This window comes from Triturus cristatus, chromosome 8, assembly GCF_964204655.1.
Source record: "Triturus cristatus chromosome 8, aTriCri1.1, whole genome shotgun sequence".
Taxonomy (NCBI): Eukaryota; Metazoa; Chordata; class Amphibia; order Caudata; family Salamandridae; genus Triturus; species Triturus cristatus.
Window position 1 is genome coordinate 1,404,268,557 of NC_140591.1, and position 25,186 is coordinate 1,404,293,742.

Genomic DNA, 25,186 nt, shown 5'->3' on the forward strand with positions numbered 1-25,186 from the left:
GTTGTTATAAAATTTATAAAAAAATATGTATTATGTTTTTAAAAAACTTACAAAACTCCTACTAGTAATAATATGTGTTAAAAAATATTTTCTACAAAAGAATTGTTAAAATTTTAGTAGCGGGTTATTGGTATTATAGGGGATAAGGGTGGGTAGTAATTTAAAATTTGGTTTTTACAAAATTTCTAAAATATAAAAATATTAGAAAATAACTAAGGAATCGAAATTTTAATTAGAAATTTCGATTTGTTCACGAAATTAAATTTGTAATTAAATTTTAAAATTCCCCCAAAAATTTTTAGGAGCGGGTTATTGGTATTATAGGGGATAAGGGTGGGTAGTAATTTAAAATGTGGTTTTTACAAAATTTCTAAAATATAAAAATATTAGAAAATAATTAAGAAATCGAAATTTTAATTAGAAATTTCGAATTGTTCACCAAATTAAATTTGTAATTAAATTTTAAACTTCCCCCAAAAAATTTTAGGAGCGGGTTTTTGGTATTATAGGGGATTAGGGTGGGTAGTAATTTTAAAATGTCGTGTTTTAAAAGTGTAGAAAATATTAATAAATTAAAAATTTATCATGAAATCAAAATTTAACTTCGAAATTTTAAATTTTACATGAAATTTATTTTTTAATATTAATAAAAAATATTAAATTAATATTGAAGACGCGTTATTTTGGTATTATAGGGTAATAGGGTATAAAAAATAATTTAGATAGAAAAATGTATATTGTTTACTAACCTGCACATTTCCTGACTTATGTTGGATTGGAGTTAGAATAGTAATTTGTTATGGTTTACTATCCAGCACTTTCCCTGACTTATGTTGGATTGGAATTAGAATAGTAATTTATTATGGTTTACTATCCAGCACTCTCCCTGACTTATGTTATGTTTGGAGTTAGAATAGTAATTTATTATGGTTTACTATCCAGCACTCTCCCTGACTTATGTTATGTTTGGAGTTAGAATAGTAATTTTTTATGGTTTACTATCCAGCACTTTCCCTGACTTATGTTGGATTGGAGTTAGAATAGTAATTTATTATGGTTTACTATCCAGCACTCTCCCTGACTTATGTTATGTTTGGAGTTAGATTAGCAATTTATTATGGTTTACTATCCAGCACTTTCTCTGACTTATGTTGGATTGGAGTTTAAATAGTAATTTATTATGGTTTACTATCCAGCACTCTCTCTGACTTATGTTATGTTTGGAGTTAGAATAGTAATTTATTATGGTTTACTATCCAGCACTTTCCCTGACTTATGTTGGATTGGAGTTTGAATAGTAATTTATTATGGTTTACTATCCAGCACTCTCTCTGACTTATGTTGGATTGGAGTTTGAATAGTAATTTATTATGGTTTACTATCCAGCACTTTCCCTGAGTTATGTTATGTTTGGAGTTAGAATAGTAATTTATTATGGTTTACTATCCAGCACTTTCCCTGACTTATGTTATGTTTGGAGTTAGAATAGTAATTTATTATGGTTTACTATCCAGCACTTTCCCTGACTTATGTTGGATTGGACTTTGAATAGTAAATTATTATGGTTTACAATCCAGCACTTTCCCTGATTTATGTTGGATTGGAGTTAGAATAGTAAATTATTATGGTTTACAATCCAGCACTTTCCCTGATTTATGTTGGATTGGAGTTAGAATAGTAATTTATTATGGTTTACTATCCAGCACTCTCCCTGACTTATGTTATGTTTGGAGTTAGAATAGTAATTTATTATGGTTTACTATCCAGCACTTTCCCTGACTTATGTTGGATTGGAGTTAGAATAGTAATTTATTATGGTTTACTATCCAGCACTTTCCCTGAGCTATGTTATGTTTGGAGTTAGAATAGTAATTTATTATGGTTTACTATCCAGCATTTTCCCTGACTTATGTTGGATTGGAGTTAGAATAGTAAATTATTATGGTTTACAATCCAGCACTTTCCCTGACTTATGTTGGATTGGAGTTAGATTAGTAAATTATTATGGTTTACAATCCAGCACTTTCCTTGACTTATGTTTTGTTTGGAGTTAGAATAGTTAATTATAATGGTTTACTATCCACCATTTACCCTGACTTACGTAGGATTGGAGTTAGAATAGTTAATTATTATGGTTTATTATCCAGCATTATCTATTTACTATTTTTAATAAGAATAATATATGTCATGTTGTAATATTCATTTCAACAATATAAATTAAAAACATTTTTATAACATTTTTACATACATATGACAAGTTTCTAAATTAAGAAATAACAATTTTTAGATCTTTTTTTTTATTCATAGTTTAAATTGTTACTGCAAAGATTTTGAACATTTTATAAAACATTTAATATAATTTTTGTTAACAAATTATATTGCAGTTTTGTACATAAATATAGTTTCAATTATGCATACATTAGTATATTAAATTTTTATATTTTTTATAAAAATTTAATATATTACATATTTTTTATGACATTGATTTTATCACGATATGTACATAACATAAATTTAAATTTTTTAACATCTGAGAAAAATATTTAACAATGAAAAACATTTTTTAATATACAATAAACAATTAATATATAATTCTATTGAACATATTAATGTATATTTTACAATATTCATTTGTTTTTTAAGAATAAAAAGTAAATTATTACTAAACATGGTAAATTTATATTTAAAGGATGGATTTAGCTATTAGGTCTAAGTATGCTAGACCTTCTATACTTGGGTACAGTCTAGTTTTTTGCTGGAGATATTCGTACATATTTAATGTTTGTTTGCTTAGTTTAGGGCCAATTTTAGAAAGGGATTGCTCTATTCTGAGTTCTTGGTAGCTTTGTTCTTTTTTAATGCTTTGGATTAGTTTGTGAAGTGTTGGTTGACTTCTTCCTAAAGTGGCTTGGAAGGCATTATGCCATCCTTCAACTGCGTTGTTAGTTTTAGCTTTCTGTGCTATTGTACTAGCATACACATTCCACCATGGAATTTGAAATTTAGGTTGTCTACGGTGGCCTGAACGATGTAATCTTCCAACCCAGGTATCTTCAAAATAGTCCAAGAAGGGAGTTAGTATTTTCTCATTGGTGCGGTAGAAAGGGCTGTCAATTAATAAATTGTAGTAGTTAGCTACTTCTGTTGTTGGTACATATGCCAATGCAATCAACTTTTTTATTTGATAAGCAAAGTGACTGTTTGTACAATATTCAATGCTTAAGGTAGATTTTTGTAAGTGCCTCCATATACTTTGGTTGTAGTGATAATAACAACCTTGGTGCCGATCACGATCCGGTAAAAAATTCCCCCGTGCGACTCGTATCCGGTCTTTTTACCGTACGAATCGTACAAGTGCCGTACGAACTGGCAACCACGATTCGCATGGGAAAAAGTCCATACGAACCGCATTGGGAACCATTCCCCACACGTCCTCGGGTCGGAAAATGTGTCCGACACGTCCTCGGACGATTTACCGTACAAACGTGAAAAGTCAAGTCCGACCGAGGAATCACGATCCATCCCGTGCGTCCGAGGTCACAACCGTATGGAAAAAACACCGTCCGCACCGAACTCCTATAGCAACCATGGAGACATGTGCCCGCATACGCGCCCAACACTCCCCCCAGCCCCCGTACGTCCGACACGTACCCCCGTGTATGTACACCCCCACCCGTCTAGGTACACCCCAGTACGTTCGAGTCCTACCCCCACCCCTGTACGTGTCGTACCACCGTGTACCCAGTACGTTCGAGTCCTACCCCCACCCCTGTACGTGTCCTACCCCCGTGTACCCCCACCCCAGTACGTTCCAGTCGTACCCCCACCCCTGTACGTGTCCTACCCCCGTGTACCCACACCCCAGTACGTTCCAGTCGTACCCCCACCCCTGTACGTGTCCTACCCCCGTGTACCCCCACCCCAGTACATTCCAGTCATACCCCCACCCCTGTACGTGTCGTACCACCGTGTACCCCCACCCCAGTACGTTCCAGTCGTACCCCCACCCCTGTACGTGTCGTCCCACCGTGTACCCCCACCCCAGTACGTTCGAGTCCTACCCCCACCCCTGTACGTGTCCTACCCCCGTGTACCCCCACCCCAGTACGTTCCAGTCGTACCCCCACCCCTGTACGTGTCCTACCCCCGTGTACCCACACCCCAGTACGTTCCAGTCGTACCCCCACCCCTGTACGTGTCGTCCCACCGTGTACCCCCACCCCAGTACGTTCCAGTCGTACCCCCACCCCTGTACGTGTCCTACCACCGTGTACCCCCACCCAAGTACGTTCCAGTCGTACCCCCACCCCTGTACGTGTCGTCCCACCGTGTACCCCCACCCCAGTACGTTCCAGTCGTACCCCCACCCCTGTACGTGTCCTACCCCCGTGTACCCCCACCCCAGTACATTCCAGTCGTACCCCCACCCCTGTACGTGTCCTACCCCCGTGTACCCACACCCCAGTACATTCCAGTCATACCCCCACCCCTGTACGTGTCCTACCCCCGTGTACCCACACCCCAGTACGTTCCAGTCGTACCCCCACCCCTGTACGTGTCGTCCCACCGTGTACCCCCACCCCAGTACGTTCGAGTCCTACCCCCACCCCTGTACGTGTCCTACCCCCGTGTACCCCCACCCCAGTACGTTCCAGTCGTACCCCCACCCCTGTACGTGTCCTACCCCCGTGTACCCACACCCCAGTACGTTCCAGTCGTACCCCCACCCCTGTACGTGTCGTCCCACCGTGTACCCCCACCCCAGCTCGTTCCAGTCGTACCCCCACCCCTGTACGTGTCATACCACCGTCCATGTACACCCCAGTACGTTTGAGTCCTACCCCCACCCCTGTACGTGTCGAACCACCGTGTACCCCCACCCCAGTACGTTCGAGTCCTACCCCCACCCCTGTACGTGTCCTACCCCTGTGTACCCCCACCCCAGTACGTTCCAGTCGTACCCCCACCCCTGTACGTGTCGTCCCACCGTGTACCCCCACCCCAGTACGTTCCAGTCATACCCCCACCCCTGTACGTGTCCTACCACCGTGTACCCCACCCCAGTACGTTCCAGTCGTACCCCCACCCCTGTACGTGTCGTCCCACCGTGTACCCCCACCCCAGTACGTTCCAGTCGTACCCCCACCCCTGTACGTATCCTACCCCCGTGTACCCCCACCCCAGTATGTTCCAGTCGTACCCCCACCCCTGTACGTGTCGTCCCACCGTGTACCCCCACCCCAGTACGTTCCAGTCGTACCCCCACCCCTGTACGTGTCGTCCCACCGTGTACCCCCACCCCAGTACGTTCTAGTCCTACCCCCACCCCTGTACGTGTCGAACCACCGTGTACCCCCACCCCAGTATGTTCGAGTCCTACCCCTACCCCTGTACGTGTCCTACCCCCGTGTACCCCCACCCCAGTACGTTCCAGTCGTACCCCCACCCCTGTACGTGTCCTACCCCCGTGTACCCACACCCCAGTACGTCACAGTCGTACCCCCACCCCTGTACGTGTCCTACCCCCGTGTACCCCCACCCCAGTACGTTCCAGTCGTACTCCCACCCTGTACGTGTCGTCCCACCGTGTACCCCCACCCCAGTACGTTCGAGTCCTACCCCCACCCCTGTACGTGTCGTACCACCGTGTATGTACATCCCAGTACGTTCGAGTCCTACCCCCACCCCTGTACGTGTCGTACCACCGTGTACCCAGTACGTTCGAGTCCTACCCCCACCCCTGTACGTGTCGAACCACCGTGTATGTACATCCCAGTACGTTCGAGTCCTACCCCCAACACAACCTTCTAACTACGGAGCGCACCCCAGGCCCCAACATCACAACCGCATGTACGAGTCGTACCAAGCCACACACAAGGACAGCACCGTACAACCAAATGGCCCATGTACACACCGTACACACGCTCAAAACGCACGGACACAACCAGGACTAAACAAAACAACACAACAATACACCATTCGAATGGCACAAAGCCACTAAACATGGCCAAAAAACACTAAAACAACACCTTCACTGACCTGCAACTGCCAAAAACAAACAGAGGCCCAATACACCACCACTCCTTATAACCAACCCACCCACAATTCAAACACAGCCACACCCACCAATGGACCAATAAAAAGGGCCCACACACACAAACCATGAGCCTTTGCAACAGACCCACTGCTGCCAGACCCCACAGACAACCCACAGCACCAGACCTCAACCTTTACTACACCTTACACTTGCACACCTTCACACAACCACCTTCACAAACACACCCTCATCACATTCACACACACACGCACCTGCACAACCACACCCACACACCCACAACCATCCACACACCACCCCCACCATCCACACCCCCCCCCCACCATCCACACCCCTCATCATGCCCACTACCAAGAATCCAAAGTTCAGTAACCGAGAGTTGGAGGTTCTTGTTGATCAAATCCTCAGAGTCGAGCCACAGATCTTTGGAACATTGGTCAGAAACACCAGCCAGGCAGCAAAAACAGCCATGTGGCAGACCATCGTCGATGCTGTGAATGCTGTTGCGGACACCAGACGGACCAGGCAGGAATGCCAGAACAGGTGGTACGATCTGCGGAGGAGGGTCCGAGCCAAGAGGCAGGATGAACACGACCAGGCCAACGCCACCGGAGGAGGGCCCTCCCGCAGACCCGTACACTACCATCCCTGGGAGGAGAGGGTGATGGCCATACTGCCGGTGGAGGCAGTCGAAGGATTAGAAGGACTCCGAGACCCGGGTGAGTACACAAACAACGCACCTCACATGGGGGGAACGGCATCCACAACCAACATCACTAACAGGCACGCAACCACCACAAGCCATCGCATGACTCAACCACACTCCATGAGCACGCACATGCCACTGCTGCCACCATGCCCCATTCACCCAGCTGGACAATGTCAAGTCACAGGCCACAGAAGACAACAACACATGACACGGTAACCCGGATGGCGGGAGGCTGGGCCCAAAAAAGCACATAGTGCAACTCAGAAGCAGACAACAATTCACTCTACCCATATGGCCTAGGTCACAGTCAGACAAACAGTGTGTCCCAACACAGGAATGACTTGCCAGCAAATGGCGGACGCCTTGCATCAACACATGGGGGTGAAGGCACTGTTTTGCACATGACAGCAGCTAATGAACAGCCAACATTGTGAAAGAGTGGCAGCACACACCACCACAGCAGCAGCGCACAGACACACATCACACCCAATGGGTGCCTGGAGATCAGAAACAAACTCACATCAACAAGCCAAGGGCCACTCAAAGATCTGCTAACAGTGTGTGCCCAGGAAGCTGGGCCGAGGTGACAGAGGGTGACACACGGAGGGAGGGAGAGGGGGACAGAGAGGGAGGGAGAGGGGGACAGAGGGAGGGAGAGGGGGACAGAGAGGGAGGGAGACGGACAGAGGGAGGAGGCTGACACACGGAGGGAGGGAGAGGGGGACACAGAGGGAGGGAGAGGGGGACAGAGAGGGAGGTAGAGGGGGACAGAGATGGAGGGAGAGGGGGACAGAGAGGGAGGGAGAGGGGGACAGAGAGGGAGGGAGAGGGGGACAGAGAGGGAGGGAGACGGACAGAGGGAGGAGGCTGACACACGGAGGGAGGGAGAGGGGGACACAGAGGGAGGGAGAAGGCGACAGAGAGGGAGGGAGAGGGGGACAGAGATGGAGGGAGAGGGGGACAGAGAGGGAGGGAGACGGACAGAGGGAGGAGGCTGACACACGGAGGGAGGGAGAGGGGGACACAGAGGGAGGGAGAAGGCGACAGAGAGGGAGGGAGAGGGGGACAGAGATGGAGGGAGAGGGGGACAGAGAGGGAGGGAGACGGACAGAGGGAGGAGGCTGACACACGGAGGGAGGGAGAGGGGGACACAGAGGGAGCGAGACACAGGGAGAGCTAATCAGCCGTGTTGCGTGTGTGAATGTCTGCTCGTCAGCAGGTAGACTGCGTGCATGTAGACAAGGGTGGCCAGTGCCAGAACCCCCCCTCTTCACCATGGCAAAACACAGGGCCATGTCACAACCTGTACACGAGCACAAGGACAGCTACCTGGATCATATAAGTGTGTGGATCCACTCCATGTGCGCATGTACAGTGCTACACGGAAGGCGCCAATGCATGGCTCGCCACACCTGCCCACTCCACTGCTGACTGCAGTCACACTTGACGCAGCAAGTAAGACTGTGCCACACATAGTTAAAGGGGCCAAAGTGGTGGCCAAGGGACACACCCATGCACAAGTGCACTGTGAGTGGAATGCAAGACAGATCCTAATTCCAAGAGGAAATGTGCCAACTTTGAAACGGATGAAACATGGATGTTGCATGGACCAAAATTAACATTGTCTCTCTCACACACAGGTCAACGTCGTGGTGCACCCCCCAACACTGGGGGGGAACACTCACAGGACCCGGATCTGCAGGAGCCCGATCCCACCGGCAGCGACCACTCTCACCACTCTGCGGACGACCCCGACCGACCTGGCCCCTCTGGTGTCCAACCACCTGCAGCACCTGCGTCAGATACAACTGTGCCAACCACCACCCCCACTCCTGCCACATCCCAGGAGACACCCAGGATCCCTGCCCCAACACCACAATGCAGCCAGGCTCGCCAGGAGGGACACGGTGTCCCGGGCACCCAGGAGGAGGCAGGCGACAACGCCAATGCCACCCCTCAGGGGTCCCGGAGACCCCATGTGCCCACAAGTGCAGGCCAGGCGCAAGTGGGCAGGGGTGGTGGGAGTGGAGGACGGCGGAGGCGCGAGCCTGACCAGTTGGCTGGGGATCCGGTATTTTCCCATGTCCGTAACATCCTGGACTCATACCGGCAGGACACCACGGGCATGGCCCAGGTTGTGTCCGTCCTCGAGGGGATCAAGGCCCAGCAGGCCCAGCAACATGCGGAGCTAATTGCCTGTCTACTGGTACACCAACGGAGGATGGAGGACAGACAGGCTGAGCAAGTGACGGCATTCCAGGGGATTCACGCTACACTCCGTCGGATGGCCGACACCATGGCCGACCCTCCCTGTGCCAGAAGGCGGAGAACATCACCACCCACAGGGAGGGATCAGGCGGAGGAGGAGGAAACATCCGACGGAGCATCCCAGACGTCGTCACGGCCTGCTGGTGAGGTTCCCCGCAGGAGGCCGGGTCGTCCACGGAAAGGACCGTGAGGGTGGCTGCTACATCACCATCTCCCAGGACACCTGGCCTGGCACCTGGCCCACTGGAGCAACAGCATCACAGCATCAAGAGACATTCTCTGCCACATGGCCCTGCTGGTCACTGGCTGACCAATGTTGACAAAGACTGTGGCATGGACTCTGAGGATTTCCAATGGCAAGGACACCAACTCCCCTACTGAACTTTGGATTCCCTAATCCCGGAAAGGCCCTCACTTTGTCCCCCCCCCCCCCCAATAATAAATCACACTATGAAGAGTAGATGCCTGCTGGTAGCATTATTACCTAACATGTGTCTTGTAAAGTCTAAACATGCCTGAGTCATCTTTTCTCTTCAACCATCCACACCCTGGGGCCGGAGTCTGGCACAGGACACATGGTTCACAGTTTATTAGGCAAGACAGACATGGAGCACCATACACACCCGTGATGGGCACAACCAGCTGAGGGGGTGGCCGAACAACCGTGCTGACACACACATTGAGTACACCAACAGTCATGCGCAGAGGTCAGGGATCCAGTCCAGTGTCCTGGGTGGCACCCAGGTATGTGTAGACAGGTGGCAGAACCATGTCCTGCAAGCTTGAGTCCGGTGGATGCAGAGAATGGGGGCCTGGCCAACGTTGGATGCATGGGGATGGCACATGTCACAATACCCACGCAGTCATGGACATCATGCCCAATACACAGTCTCAGCCCACACACACAGCTTGCATCTTGCGACTCGACACATTGACACATAGCCACAATCAGGGAATACCATGCCAGACATGCAGGATGCACCGTGCCAACACACCAGCATTGACTGAGAAGAGGCACCTTGGAGGCATAGGGACACCTTTATTAGTCATGTATTCGGGTTTGCAGAGGCAACTCGAAGTACAGATGAACACATCATGTGGAGTGACATGTGGGTCCAACACTGGCACCCCCCTTCTGCAGCACAAATGCGTGATAGCCATGGTACTGGCACACAAGCGTCGGCTAACAGCTAAATACCCACAGCTGCACACAGAGAGCCTGCCATACACCATAGATCCGCTGATGTGGAAGTCCCACACCATGTCAAGCCAATGCTAACCGTATGTGTCCGAGGGCAGTGTCACACACATTGATGCCATCATCACAATCCACTATCCCATCACTGATGACTGTCAACCAGGCAGACCATCTATTCAGGTGTACACAGCTGCATGTCGTGTCCCATGGGGATGCGACATGGCTGCAGAGGAACCAAACCCCGACAGGGGCAGTGTGCACACATCGTGAACAACTGCCACACCCAATACACCCCAGATGCATCCCTTACCCCATGGAGACTTCCAAACGTGTCCGTGCCTGTAACGCTGAGTCAGCCCACGATGTCATGTCCATGAGGAATAGCAGTGCCACAACAATGCAACCAGCAAACGGCATGCGCAGGTACCTGGGGAAGAGAGACACACAAGAAGTCAGCCACAAAAAGCACAGCCACTTGCATGTGCATTTACTCGACACATGTATGGATGACAACATGCTAGGTCACAATTATGACTGGGGAAATACTACCATCACTGCCACCATCACTCCAGTGACACACCCACACACACCTCTGACCCACGTGCCATACATGCAGGTGGAGACACACATCACAACGCATGCCACACGGGGACCAATGCGTGCACACTCAGACACTGGTACTCACCACTAAGCAAAGAAGTCGCGTATGAGCCGAGTCCGGATGTCCTCTTGCGGCTCCACATCCTCCACATCACTAGCCCCATTGCCAAGCCCTTCGTCCTCCACGGGTGGATGGTCCTCGTCATGTTGATTCAGGATGAGTGGCACAGCTCTTTCAACTGCCATGTTGTGCAGCATGCAGCAGACCATGAAGATCTTGCAGACCTTCGCCGGGGCATAAGGGAGTGCACCGCCGGTCTTGTGGAGGCACCGGAATCGGCTCTTCAGCATGCCAAACGTCCTCTCTATCACTCGCCTTGTCCGGCCATGGGCGGTGTTATAGCAGAGCTGGGCCGGCGTGATGGGGTTGCGGAGAGGTGTCAGCAGCCAAGGCATGTTGGGATAGCCAGCGTCCCCTACATGGGAAGCACATGGACATCGTTAGAAGTGGTGAAGCGGTCGTGCTGGTCGGCTATACAGAATACAGGACAGACAGACTGTACCCACCAACAACACATGCCCGTTCGTTGCGCAGCTGCATCATCATATCAGGCATCCCGCTACGCCTCATGATGTAGGCATCGTGTGCTGATCCTGGGAAACGAGCACAGACATGTGAAATCACCATATTGGACAGACACACCACAAGGGCATTGATGGAGTGGTAGTGCTTCCGATTGCGGTACGCCACCTCCCGTGCGTGTGGTGGTACCAAAGCTACATGTGTCCCATCTATGGACCCAATGACATGGGGCATCCCTCCCAGGGCATAGAATCCACGCTTGACCTCAGTCATCTGTTCAGGGGTTGGGAACTTGATGAAGTCATCCAGGTGAATCAACATGGCCTCCAAGAAATCATGCAGCACACCGCTGAACATGCTCTGGGACATGCCACCAACATGAGCTATGGTATTTTGGAAGGTACCCGTGGCAAGAAAATGTAGGGCAGCCATTACCTTCAGCTGGGGTGTCAGTGCCGTAGGATACCTGTGCTGCGGTTGCAGGTGTGGTGCCAGTCTCGCCGTCAGCTCCAGAATCAACGGTTGGGTGAAGCGGTAGAGCCGGATCCTGTCATTCTCCTGCATGGCAGCCAAGTCTGGAATTCTTCGGGCAAGAGGCGGCGCTCTGCAGTAATTTGGAAGTGACAAGGAAGAGTGAGTGCACTACGACAACAACTCATGTCTACTGAGCACATGTAAATCTGGCAATACACACATGCTACATAGGGAGTCAGGTATGTGCTACATGCCCAGGACACGTATGGATGCAAGGTGACACTCCTTCCAAGACCCAGCTACACACGGAGATTGAGAACCTCCCCATGCCACGCCATGGGAATAGCTGTGTCCCAGTGCAAGTGAACAGCCCGACGCAAGACAGGAGTGACATACACCCACACATCAGCAGAAGTGGGATGCCGATTGCAGAGACTGGTAGCGGAACACCGGAGCCACAGGTCACATGACATTACACTAGGCCTGCCCACACACCTTGCCATGAAGGTGCACATGTCATGACTCACCACACATTCCTTGTGAGGATGCTGACATGGCCTTGTCACGCTACTCCGTGTCCCATGCATACATGTGCACCTCACATCCAATAACACATGTGGCATGGTGTGCGGAACAGTGTGCAATGACAATCTACACACAGACACATGTTGGTTGCTGCAACGGCTGCAGCTTTTGAGGGTGCTACAACATCAACCTGATGAAAATCCCGGACACATAAATTACATAGTCACATTGTGCACTGTGGGTAGTGACAAGTCATGTGTCATGACCCCTGTACCGGGCATCATGGGACACTTCCGTGTGTTGGTGTCCATGCCATGCCAGTGACGCTCACCCCAAGTGCGCAGTCCGACATGCACACATGTCAAAGGAGTCAAGGGCATGCCTGGCACACATTGCACCGTCACACAGTACACCTATACACATCTCATCATACATCTGGTGCCTTCTCCACTCAGGAGGCATGTTCCACATCACAGCCTGTCACACCTGTGCCCCACACATGTAGTAATGCACAGACGATGCCTTGATGTCCATTCCTGGACAAGTATGTCCATCCATGGACAAGTATGTCCATCCATGGACAAGTATGTCCGCCCTATTCCTACCTGTGTGTCGCCTATCACCACTGTGATGTGTAAAAACCGCCGTACTGCTGCTAAGAGGGCCTGTGTATGTTCCCAAATCACTGTGGGAGTGCTGCCGTATGTGTACCCATCGTGATGGCGAGCGTACAGGCATTTGTACGGTCCGTACCACTACGGGTACGCATACGCGTGCAGACCCATAGTGATAGTGAGCGTAGATGCGTGTGTACGGTCCGTACCACTACGGGTACGCATACGCGTGCAGACCCATAGTGATAGTGAGCGTAGATGCGTGTGTACGGTCCGTACCACTACGGGTACGTATACGCGTGCAGACCCATAGTGATAGTGAGCGTAGATGCGTGTGTACGGCCCTATCACTATGGGTCTGCACGAGTATGCGTACTCGTAGTGATAGTGAGCGTACATGCGAGTGTACGGCCCGTACCACTACGAGTACGCATACGCGTGCAGACCCATAGTGATAGTGAACGTAGGCATGCATGTACGGGCCGTTGCCATGCATTTGGGGTGCCCTAGGGCCCCGAAACGCACCGTACCTGTGTGTGATGCTCCAAATTACATAGGGGACAAGTATTAAGGCCTACATGCATGCTGGTTGTCATGGAGACCAAGTTCAAATTTCGAAATTGTTCTGGAAGGTGCACAGCAGAAGTCAGTTGGAATTCTTCTACTTTGTTGCAATGTGTTTGTGGGGCTGACATCATGCAGGAGAATGAAACCGATAGAGAACCCACAGACTGCTAGGTTTGAAGGGATTGGTGGAAACATAGGATGCAAATGTGAGTGACCAATCACTCTGTACTCCTGTGCATGAGACTGGGCAGAAGGGCACATATAAGGCAGCCAGGTCCCATGAGGGAGTACTTGCCTGCACATCTTTGCATTCGTCGACCCAGCTGCTGCTACTGATTCCCTGGAACCATGTCTAGGGCTGTGGAGAGGACACAGCCATTCACCCTGGAGGAGAACATGGCTCTGCTGGATGTGATCCTCCCACAGTACTCCATGCTGTATGGGCGACCAGGGTATCAGGTGAGTGCATAGGCCACTGCCACAGACTGTCCCTATGTTGTGACTGTGACTTCAGGCATTGTGTCCTGGTGTGACACACATGCCATGTACTGTCGGGGGGGTCCCAGGGGGGGGTGCCTGATGTCTCCCAGCAGTGCCCTGAGACAGGAGGGGTGGGGGCCTATCACTAACAGCAGTGCCCTGAGACAGGAGGGGTGGGGGCCTATCACTCACAGCAGTGCCCAGAGACAGGAGGGGTGGATGCAGAGTCCTCACAGCAGTGCCCTGAGACAGGAGGGGTGGGGGCCTATCACTAACAGCAGTGCCCTGAGACAGGAGGGGTGGATGCAGAGTCCTCCCAGCAGTGCCCTGAGACAGGAGGGGTGGGGGCCTATCACTCACAGCAGTGCCCTGAGACAGGAGGGGTGGGGGCCTATCACTAACAGCAGTGCCCTGAGACAGGAGGGGTGGATGCAGAGTCCTCCCAGCAGTGCCCTGAGACAGGAGGGGTGGGGGCCTATCACTCACAGCAGTGCCCTGAGACAGGAGGGGTGGGGGCCTATCACTAACAGCAGTGCCCTGAGACAGGAGGGGTGGATGCAGAGTCCTCCCAGCAGTGCCCTGAGACAGGAGGGGTGGGGGCCTATCAATAATAGCAGTGCCCTGAGACCGGAGGGGTGGATGCAGAGTCCTCCCAGCAGTGCCCTGAGACAGGAGGGGTGGGGGCCTATCACTAACAGCAGTGCCCTGAGACACGAGGGGTGGGGGCCTATCACTCACAGCAGTGCCCAGAGACAGGAGGGGTGGATGCAGAGTCCTCACAGCAGTGCCCTGAGACAGGAGGGGTGGGGGCCTATCACTAACAGCAGTGCCCTGAGACAGGAGGGGTGGATGCAGAGTCCTCCCAGCAGTGCCCTGAGACAGGAGGGGTGGGGGCCTATCACTCACAGCAGTGCCCTGAGACAGGAGGGGTGGGGGCCTATCACTAACAGCAGTGCCCTGAGACAGGAGGGGTGGATGCAGAGTCCTCCCAGCAGTGCCCTGAGACAGGAGGGGTGGGGGCCTATCACTCACAGCAGTGCCCTGAGACAGGAGGGGTGGGGGCCTATCACTAACAGCAGTGCCCTGAGACAGGAGGGGTGGATGCAGAGTCCTCCCAGCAGTGCCCTGAGACAGGAGGGGTGGGGGCCTATCACTAACAGCAGTGCCCTGAGACAGGAGGGGTGGATGCAGAGTCCTCCCAGCAGTGCCCTGAGACAGGAGGGGTGGGGGCCTATCACTAACAGCAGTGCCCTGAGACAGGAGGGGTGGGGGCCTATCACTCACAGCAGTGCCCTGAGACAGGAGGGGTGGGGGCCTATCACTCACAGCAGTGCCCTGAGACAGGAGGGGTGGGGGCCTATCACTCACAGCAGTGCCCTGAGACAGGAGGGGTGGGGGCCTATCACTCACAGCAGTGCCCTGAGACAGGAGGGGTGGGGGCCTATCACTAACAGCAGTGCCCTGAGACAGGAGGGGTGGGGGCCTATCACTCACAGCAGTGCCCTGAGACAGGAGGGGTGGGTGTGATGCACAGTGTGAGCCTTGATCATTGATTGTGACATTGCCATCATTCCACCTGTGTACCCACTATGGCACGTACTGCTTTTTCCCTCACCAGGGGATGATGTCCCTATGACAAAGGTGCAATGCGTTGACTGCATGACATGCCTTGTTGTAACCAGCTAATTTGTACTCATATGTCTCTCTGTGACATGTGGCTGGTGTATTGATGTGGTGTCACTTGTTCCTCCTCACAGGTAGGCGCCACTGCCAAGGAGCAGATCTGGCTGACCGCCGTCAGTGCCGTGAGGGGTGTGGATGGTCGGAGGCGGAGCCTGCCCCAGGTGAGGAAACGCTGGCAGGATATCCGGTGCTGGACGCGGAGGATTGCACGGCTCCTGCTGGGGGACTCACCTGAGAGCCACAAGAACCGCGGCCGCCGCCGTCTGAGCCACCTCCACAGGCGTGTGCTGCCGGTGGTCTTTCCAGACCTGGAGAGGCGCTTACAGGCGATGCAGCAGCCGGAAGGGGGTAGGTACATGTGTGTTTGTTGTGTGTCACCGGCATTTGTAAGGGCACAGTAGCATGAATTCACTGGCAGGGTTTAAAGGTGCTGTGCAGCTCCTGTTTGCCCCAGTATAGCGCTGCGCCCCTGCCACCCTTCCCCTCCTTGCAATGTGTTCCCTGGTCTGTGTGTAGTCACTCCTTCACAAGGTAATGTGGGCTGGCGCTTTGTCCACGAGAACAATGACTGTAGCATCATGTGTGGGGGTGGTGTGTAACAGGTTGTGGGACCTTGCCTGTGCACTGTCAAGTTCACTGCATGTGGGTTCCATGTCAGTTGGCACTGATGCTGACTCCAGACATGGGAGTTGGTCTCTCATGTGTCATGCCTTACAGCGCGCATGTCCTATGTAGTGGCCTGTGACATGATGTGCATGAGTGTGCGATACGCATAGTGCAGGGATGGTGACGTGTGTTGCAGTCATTACCATTCAGTAGCATGTAGTTGCGTGCCCACTACTGTCCCCTGGGGCACCTTTTCCTCAGTGGTGTATGTGTCATCATAAACGTGGACACTCTCAGTGTCTACAGCGTAGGTTGTGCTCTGTGCCATTGTCCCCTGTCACCATGTATATAGACGTGCTATTTTGTACAGGTGTCCACTGTGCAGCCTGACCTGATTGTCCTTCTTCATACTCACAGTTGCCAGTGCCTGTGTGTCTTGTTATACTCATCTGAGGATGGGCACTGGTACCTCATTATTTGTACAGGCGCACCTTGGCTGTTTGGCGTCCAATCTTGCATTTTGCCTGCCCCTGTGTTTATCACCCAGACTATGAGATGTTGGTGCCACCTGTGTCTCAACAATTTGCCTCGTGTAGGGTTTTGTTGGGGCGGGCAATGCCTATGTGTCAAATCCTGATTTCTACTTGCTGGGTCTGGGCAGTGTGTGATGTTTCTGGACACACACGCAAGGTGCAGTGACCGAGTCATGTTGGGCATGTTTTCAGCATTACCTATGCAGCATGTGTCTCAAGTTCATGGATATGGTCCCTGGTCATCGGTATTTTCGCCAACGCTGTGTGGTGCAGATGCAGTGCTGGATTGTCCCCAGGGCCTGGGTGCTATGTCAGACTCCGTTTCCTGTCTTTAGCTATTGTCTCATGCTCTCCATGGTATTTCAGTGGCATGGTGGCTCAACCAACTGTGTGTTTCATGCCCTACATCGGTACCTTGTTTAGTAGATGTTAGGGATCTTCCTTTTTAGGCTATGCAGTGTTACCTATGTCGATTGGACTCATGTGACTGATGTGTACAGGTGTCTGATTAATTTCTGTCTCTCCACACTGCCCACAGCATCGTCGGGGGACAAAGAGGGAGACATGGACACAGGCAAGGCGGAGGGACCGAGCACCAGTGCCAGCCGTGACATCGGGGCTGGCACATCGAGTGGGACAGAGGTGGAGGATAGTGCGGCCGAGGACCTGTCGACTGGCACGTCAGAATACGAAGCTGACAGGTCCGAGGAGGATGTCTCCGAGTGGGCGGTGGCTGCACCAGCAGCTGACAGCGGAACAACACCTCGCACCGCCCCCTCAGTTCCCATCAGCCGCCTCCCACTTGCTCGTGTCCCTTCCCAGCGTGCCCGGTCACCGCATGTATCCTTCCGCCCAGGCACCGCACCCCCTGCCCCTGTCTCCACTGCTGCCGCCAATGCTGAGTCTGTGGACATCCAGCGGCAACTGCAGGTTGGTCAGGCTGCGATCCTTAATGTCCTCCATGCCCACGGGAAAACCCTCACCAACATCGAGGCATTCTTGGAGGGCATTCATTCATCGCAGGCTGACCAACGCAACTTGCTGAGGTCCATAGACTCCACACTGACTGCAGCAGTGGGTCTCCTGCAGCGCGACCTCCCCCCACCTACCCCTGCCCCATCCACACTTCCCACTCCCATGCCTGTCCCACGTACACCCAGACGTTGGCATGCACCCACATCAACAGACACAGGCACCACACCAGCAGGGAAGGTCCACCGCACTCCTCCTGACACGCACACACAGGGTGAGGTAGGCACACCCACTGGGTCGGGGGGCAAACGTGTGACACGCAGCCATAGTGGGAGTTCGCATTCCACCCAGTCCACTCCCTCCAAATCCCCTCCCCTCAGCTCTCCTGGCCACATCTCCCCCAAGGACTCCTTCATGGCCGCTCTGTCCCTGAGCCCCACAGTTACACCACCACGCAAGCGGTCAAGGAAGTCCTCGGTCAGGGTGGTTGAGTCTCCCCCCCTGTCTCCACCCTCCCCCGGTGGCGCTGTGATCCATCCCTCTGACCCCCCCCCCTCCTTGGGGCCTGAGGTCCCTTCGGGTGCAGGGGAGTCCCTGGAGGACCTTGCTAAGGTGTGTAGTGCCATCCTGGCCTCCGCCTTTGGCCATGACACACCCCCTGTGGTTGAGTCCTCCATCCCTGCACCCACAACGCCGCCCCTTTGCCCTGATGTCCCTGCGGTGCCTGGTGCTTCCCCCCCCCCCCCTGATGCCCTCACCAGTATGGAAGACGATGCCATTTGACTGTGCAGGCAAGGTAGGGGACACGCATCCCACTGTGTCCCACATCCAGCTGCGAATCATTGACTGCCCTATGGGCTTTGTGAATATTGAACTGCCTGCGATCCACGGACATTGTGCTCATGCTGAATAAAGCTTAATTTTGTTTTCATTATCACACTACTGCTATGGTGGTATTGGTGTTGGTGGGGCTGCTACATGGTTTTGGGTGGTGTTTAAGGGTTTGGGTGTGTGGGATATGTAGTAGTGTTCTGCTCATTGGGGGGACCCTGGGATCTGTGTGCCATCACAAGGTGTTGGCTAACTTCCTTTGGTCATGTAAGCAGTTACTGCATGGTGCAATTGTCCCAGGGTGTATTCCTTCCTCTGTGTACCCAGATTTCTTCCCTGCAGGGTGTTCCCAATGTTTAGCGCAGAGCAGTGTCTACATGAGCTGTGTGTGTGACGGAGCCCTTCTACTTTGGCCATGCATGCATGGCCATGTTTTCACCTGCAACAATTGTGGCATCCTTGGTGATCACTGTACTTGTGTGTGGAGTCTGTTGACATGAGTTCATGGGGACATGTTCCCTTGTAGGCAGTATGGATGTGGGTAATTCCGGCCTCACACACATGTGTTACACTCCTCCTGTCTCTGGGCACTGCTGGGAGGACTCCACACCCACCCCTCTTGTGTCTGGGCACTGCTGGGAGGACTCTGCACCCACCCCTCCTGCCTCTGGGCACTGCTGGGTGGACTCTGCACACACCCCTCCTGTCTCTGGGCACTGCTGGGAGTGATAGGCACACACCCCTCCTGCCTCTGGGCACTGCTGGGTGGACTCTGCACACACACCTCCTGTGTCTGGGCACTGCTGGGAGGACTCTGCACACACACCTCCTGTGTCTGGGCACTGCTGGGAGGACTCTGCACCCACCCCTCCTGTGTCTGGGCACTGCTGGGAGGACTCTGCACCCACCCCTCCTGTCTCTGGGCACTGCTGGGAGGACTCTGCACCCACCCCTCCTGTCTCTGGGCACTGCTGGGAGGACTCTGCACACACCCCTCCTGTGTCTGGGCACTGCTGGGAGGACTCTGCACACACACCTCCTGTCTCTGGGCACTGCTGGGAGGACTCTGCACACACCCCTCCTGTCTCTGGGCACTGCTGGGAGTGATAGGCACACACCCCTCCTGCCTCTGGGCACTGCTGGGTGGACTCTGCACACACACCTCCTATTTCTGGATATGTACGCTTGGAACATACACGGTGGGGGTGCGCTCCATGCATTCGAGGTGAGGGTACGAGTCTAGTTACACTGGTGTGGTGGGGGTACGGTCCGTGAGTCCACGGGTGGGGGTACGGGTCGTACTTACACTGTTGGGGTGGGGGGTACGCTCCTTGCATACGCGGGTGAGGGTTCGAGTCGTACTTACACTGTTGGCATGGGGGGTACAGTCCTTGAGTCCGCGGGTGGGGGTACGGGTCGTACTTACACTGTTGGGGTGGGGGGTACGCTCCTTGCATACGCGGGTGAGGGTTCGAGTCGTACTTACACTGTTGGCATGGGGGGTACGGTCCGTGAGTCCGCGGGGGGGTACGGGTCGTACTTACACTGTTGGGGTGGGGGGTATGCTCCTTGCATACGCGGGTGAGGGTTCGAGTCGTACTTACACTGTTGGCGTGGGGGGTACGCTCCATGCATACGCGGGTGGGGGTACGGGTCATACTTACACTGATGGGGTGGGGGGTACGCTCCTTGCATACGCGGGTGAGGGTTCGAGTCGTACTTACACTGTTGGCATGGGGGGTACGGTCCGTGAGTCCGCGGGTGGGGGTACGGGTCGTACTTACACTGTTGGGGTGGGGGGTACGCTCCTTGCATACGCGGGTGAGGGTTCGAGTCGTACTTACACTGTTGGCATGGGGGGTACGCTCCATGCATACACGGGTGGGGATACGGGTCGTACTTACACTGATGGGGTGGGGGGTAGGCTCCTTGCATACGCGGGTGAGGGTTCGAGTCGTACTTACACTGTTGGCATGGGGGGTACGGTCCGTGAGTCCGCGGGTGGGGGTACGGGTCGTACTTACACTGTTGGGGTGGGGGGTACGCTCCTTGCATACGCGGGTGAGGGTTCGAGTCGTACTTACACTGTTGGCATGGGGGGCACGGTCCGTGAGTCCGCGGGTGGGGGTACGGGTCGAACTTACACTGTTGGGGTGGGGGGTACGCTCCTTGCATACGCGGGTGAGGGTTCGAGTCGTACTTACACTGTTGGCATGGGGGGTACGCTCCATGCATACGGGGTGGGGGTAGGGTCCGTACATATCCGTCCCCACGCTATGTGATGCTTGTGCGGGCCGTACCCAGGCCTTTGCCACGTGGGTACGATCCGTCCCGCCATTGTTGGGGTGACGTGTGTGTGGGCGTGGTACGACTCGTACCCACGCTCTTCAGGCGTGGGTACGGGACGTACCTGTCTGGTTGTGTTGCCGGTTCGCGTGGTGACGGACTTCCGTTGTGGCAGTCGCCGGCTTATCAGGACACGCCCCCACCCCCTCGTGGTGACCAGGGCATGGGAGTCAGGTATGTCCAGGCCATGTGTGGTGTGTGACTTATGTGGTTGTTTTGTGGCCTGCCCTGGTCGTGCCACCCCCACCCCACCCCACTTTCCCCCCTCCCTTAGTTATTCTGACCTTCTGCGGCGTCTGCGTCGTAACCTGTAGAGGAGGTGGACTGCTATGAGGGCAGGGATGACTCGTAGGTTCGGGTCCATGTCTGTCCGTCGCGTACTGGTACTCCTTGATCGCGTCGTCCTGTCGCGTACGGGTCCTCCTTGATCGCGTCGTCCTGTCGCGTACGGGTCCTCCTTGGTCGCGTGGTCCTGTGTGTCCGTCGCATACTGGTCCTCCTTGTTCGCGTCGTCGTCTGTCCGTCGCGTACTGGTGGTCCTTGTTCGCGTCGTCCTGATTTCCCGGCAGTTTTTGGCTGCCGCAAAATATTCACCGTGCGGGGTGACGTCGGTGCGAATCGTGATTCCTGGGTCGTGAATGGCTGGCTGCGAGCGTCCCGACGTCAGGTCGGCGCTTTTCCGGATCGCATTGGTAGGTTTTTTTGGGTCGGTCGGGCTTTTTTACGATTCGTACGGTACTGGTGTACCCGTGCGAATCGTAATTCCTTGTTTGTAAAAATTGACGACCGGGTACGCGTCGGACGGAGATTATGCTCCGTCCGACGGTTCGTACCCAGTTTTTGCCGGATCGTGATCGGCACCCTTGTATTGAGGTATGGGGATATATCTTAAGGATAGCTTGAATCATGGCTATTTCAAAGTCAATTATAATTCTTTGAGTATAGTAATTATCTGTTAATTCTTTGATCTTTGTTAAAAGTTCAACGTAGGTAGTATTTGTTTTGTTTGGCAGCAGAGTATAAATTAGAGGGATATTTGTATCTTGGTATTCCCCATGGATGGTGTAAAGTTGATAGAAAGGTTTGGGACAAACTTTAAAAGTCCCGTCCATCATCCATGTTTCACATGATTTAAGTTTTTGCAAATTACTATTAGTAGCAAAAAGTAAAACTCGTTTGTCATGACTCTGGTTGTCATACATTAGGAATTTATCCTCATTATGTGTAATGGTATATTCAGGATATATTTTTATATCCTTAAAACTTTCTGGCGTTGGTGGAGTTGGATCTGAAGCACGTTTAGTTTTTGAAATTAATCTTTTTAAGTTGGGAATAGAAGGTAGCTGTCCTGTCACATGTTCTGGCACTTTGCTTAAAACATTTTTCAAAATACTAGTGCTTGTTTCTTGTGATCCTTTACTAGAATCTTTCAATGTTTCCAGTGCTTCTCTAACTTCCACTTCTGTTACATTTGGTGGGTGGTTATGCTCACGTACATTTACCACATTGTTATCAACAGTTGTTGCTCTACCATAGCATGCACTTGAGTAATATTTGCTACATTTCCAATGGGTCTTATTCGCTTTTACTCTTTCTTGGGTGTAGGTGTAACCCATGTAGTTCAGCATTAGTTTCCCTTTTTGCGAAGTAATGAAAGTAGCTCCAGTTGCCATGTCTAAGGTAGATCTGTGGAAAATATATATATGTATTTTTAAGAACATTGAAGACGATTTACAGAGATGTGTATAAGAGCAGGAAAAAGCGTGAACATATACTTACTATGTGGCTTCAATGGTAATTCTTTTATTCTTATTTCTCTTTCTGAATTTTCTTATTTTTAAGTTCTGTAGTAGTGTTAAAGAATAATTGAAAGACATGATTTAGTGTTATAGGTGTTTGATTTTACTTTCAGAATTGTTATACATACAGTGACTATACTTACTTGATGTAGTAGAAGATGTTGGTAGTGTAGTTGTAGATAGGTAAATAATTTTGTAGAGTCTGTGGAAAAAATAATCATTGTGTTACTTATAGTATTTGGATGATAGTAGTTGTTAACATATGAAGTAAATAGTACATTTACTTAGCAAGTTTAAATAATTTTTATCAGCTATCTAAGTAGACATGGATAAGGTAGTTTATAAATGTTTTTACATCTAATTTTTTGGTCGTTGTTGATAAGTTCAAAATGTTTTGTTTTCACTCTAAAGAAGAACAGTTTTTAAATTAGGGAGTTTATCTACTTTTTGCTAAATTCGAATGAAAAAAGCAATGGGATTTTACTTACTTGAAGTGTAGTATGACGTTTTGTAGTTGTAGTCGTAGGTTTGTATTCTCTTCTCTCAGCAAGGTAACCGTTTTTCTCCAAGTTTGTGCCAAAAATGGTAAATTACGTTAAGTGTGTAATTGTTTTTATATTAGTGAGTTAATTAATGGTAGGTTTTGATTGGTTCAATTAGTGAAATTTCAAAATCATTGGTCGAGAACGTAATTTCGAATTAGAAAACCGTTATTTTCGTAAGAGTTTGTTGCATCACTATTTGTTTGTTAAAGTACATTGTAAAAAGTTTTATATGTGCTTTTTTGTTTTATATGTAAATAGTTTATATGTAGAAAATAATGAAATGTGTTTCACATTTAGGCCATCGGAGTGTATGATAGTATCAGTAAATGTAATTTTTTTTAACATATATTATATATTTTTATATCAATAAGTATTAGGAAAACTAAATAATTATATGTGTGAATAGTTTTGTAAAGTAAAATAGTAAAAACAAGTGAGTAAAATAAAAGAATCGTGCATATCGAGTTGGTAATAAAAAGACGATATTTTTTGTATATTTCTATAAGCAGATAGGTCGTCGATGTTAGTGTAGTCGATATAAATGTCTAAGGTAATGATATTTAAAATAAAGTCGATAATGTAGTAGTCGATATTTATGTTGTAGATATTAGTGTGAACGATATTAGGGTTGTCGATAAAAAAAAATCGATATTTGTGTGAATTCTTGTTTAAGTATAGGATGACGATATTAATGTAAGCGATATTTTAGTGACGATATTTATTTCTGACGATATTTATGTTAACGATATTCCATCATGGAACCTTCCTTAACTCCTCGCACCGGCCGTTGCTCCATTATTCTCATTGTCTCAGCTATTCTCGAGAAGCCCTTCTGCCTGAAATGCTAGTAGTGTGCTGTGTGGATGTTCAGTCATTGGGTTGGGTAGACCTGAGATACTGTACAAAGCGTTCCCAGAAATCCCTAGGTCTTGAGGCCTGTGGTAACTCTTCTGCATATCTCCAGTGTCTCTTTGCAATAGGTCATGTCTGTGATTTCAGTCCTTATATTGTGGTGAGCGCTTACTACCCCAGCTTAGGGCAATACGGCATTTGGCCAGCAATAATGCCACAGCCAGAAACTTTCGTCATCTACCCAGCCTTATTTTGTATACTCCCAACAGGCATACTAGTGGGTTGTTTGGTATCCGTTCTGCTAACATGAGCGTAAGAGTGCTAGTGACTTAGTGACAGTATGGTTGGATCTGTGGGCATGACCATGCCATGTGCAGAAATTCTGCACCCGAAGCGCCACATCTGTGGGATTTGTCCTCTGGTCTCAAGAACGAGTTAAATTAACCAATCCGTTGCATTAACTGGTTAACTTGTATTTAATATATATAAGTAGATTTGGAAATCTATTAATAACTGATGTGTCCGTTTTTGATGAATTACAATACTCACTCAAGTATGCTCAGAATGTAGGTAGTTTGGTTTTGCTTCTCCTTGCTCAAACTTTTAACTGGAAAATAAACTACAAAGGCAGGTAACTGACTTAGGGCCTGATTAGATACCAGGTCTCGCTGCCACACCGCCAAAACTGTCCACCCGCCAGATTAGGAGTCTCCACATGGTCTGGTGTTTTCGCGGTTCCAGCCAATGAGCTTTAGAAAGGCACCACAATGGGAACGCCAAAGCACGTTCCTGCAAGGACCGTAATGCACAATATTGTGCATTTCATTCTGTGTCGGAACATGGACCTGCATACAGACAGAAGGGCACACCATGTGCCCTCCTGTATACACCCCTATGCACAGAGGCGCCAGGGGGCCCTGCAGGGCCCCCTAAGTTTCTTCACCTC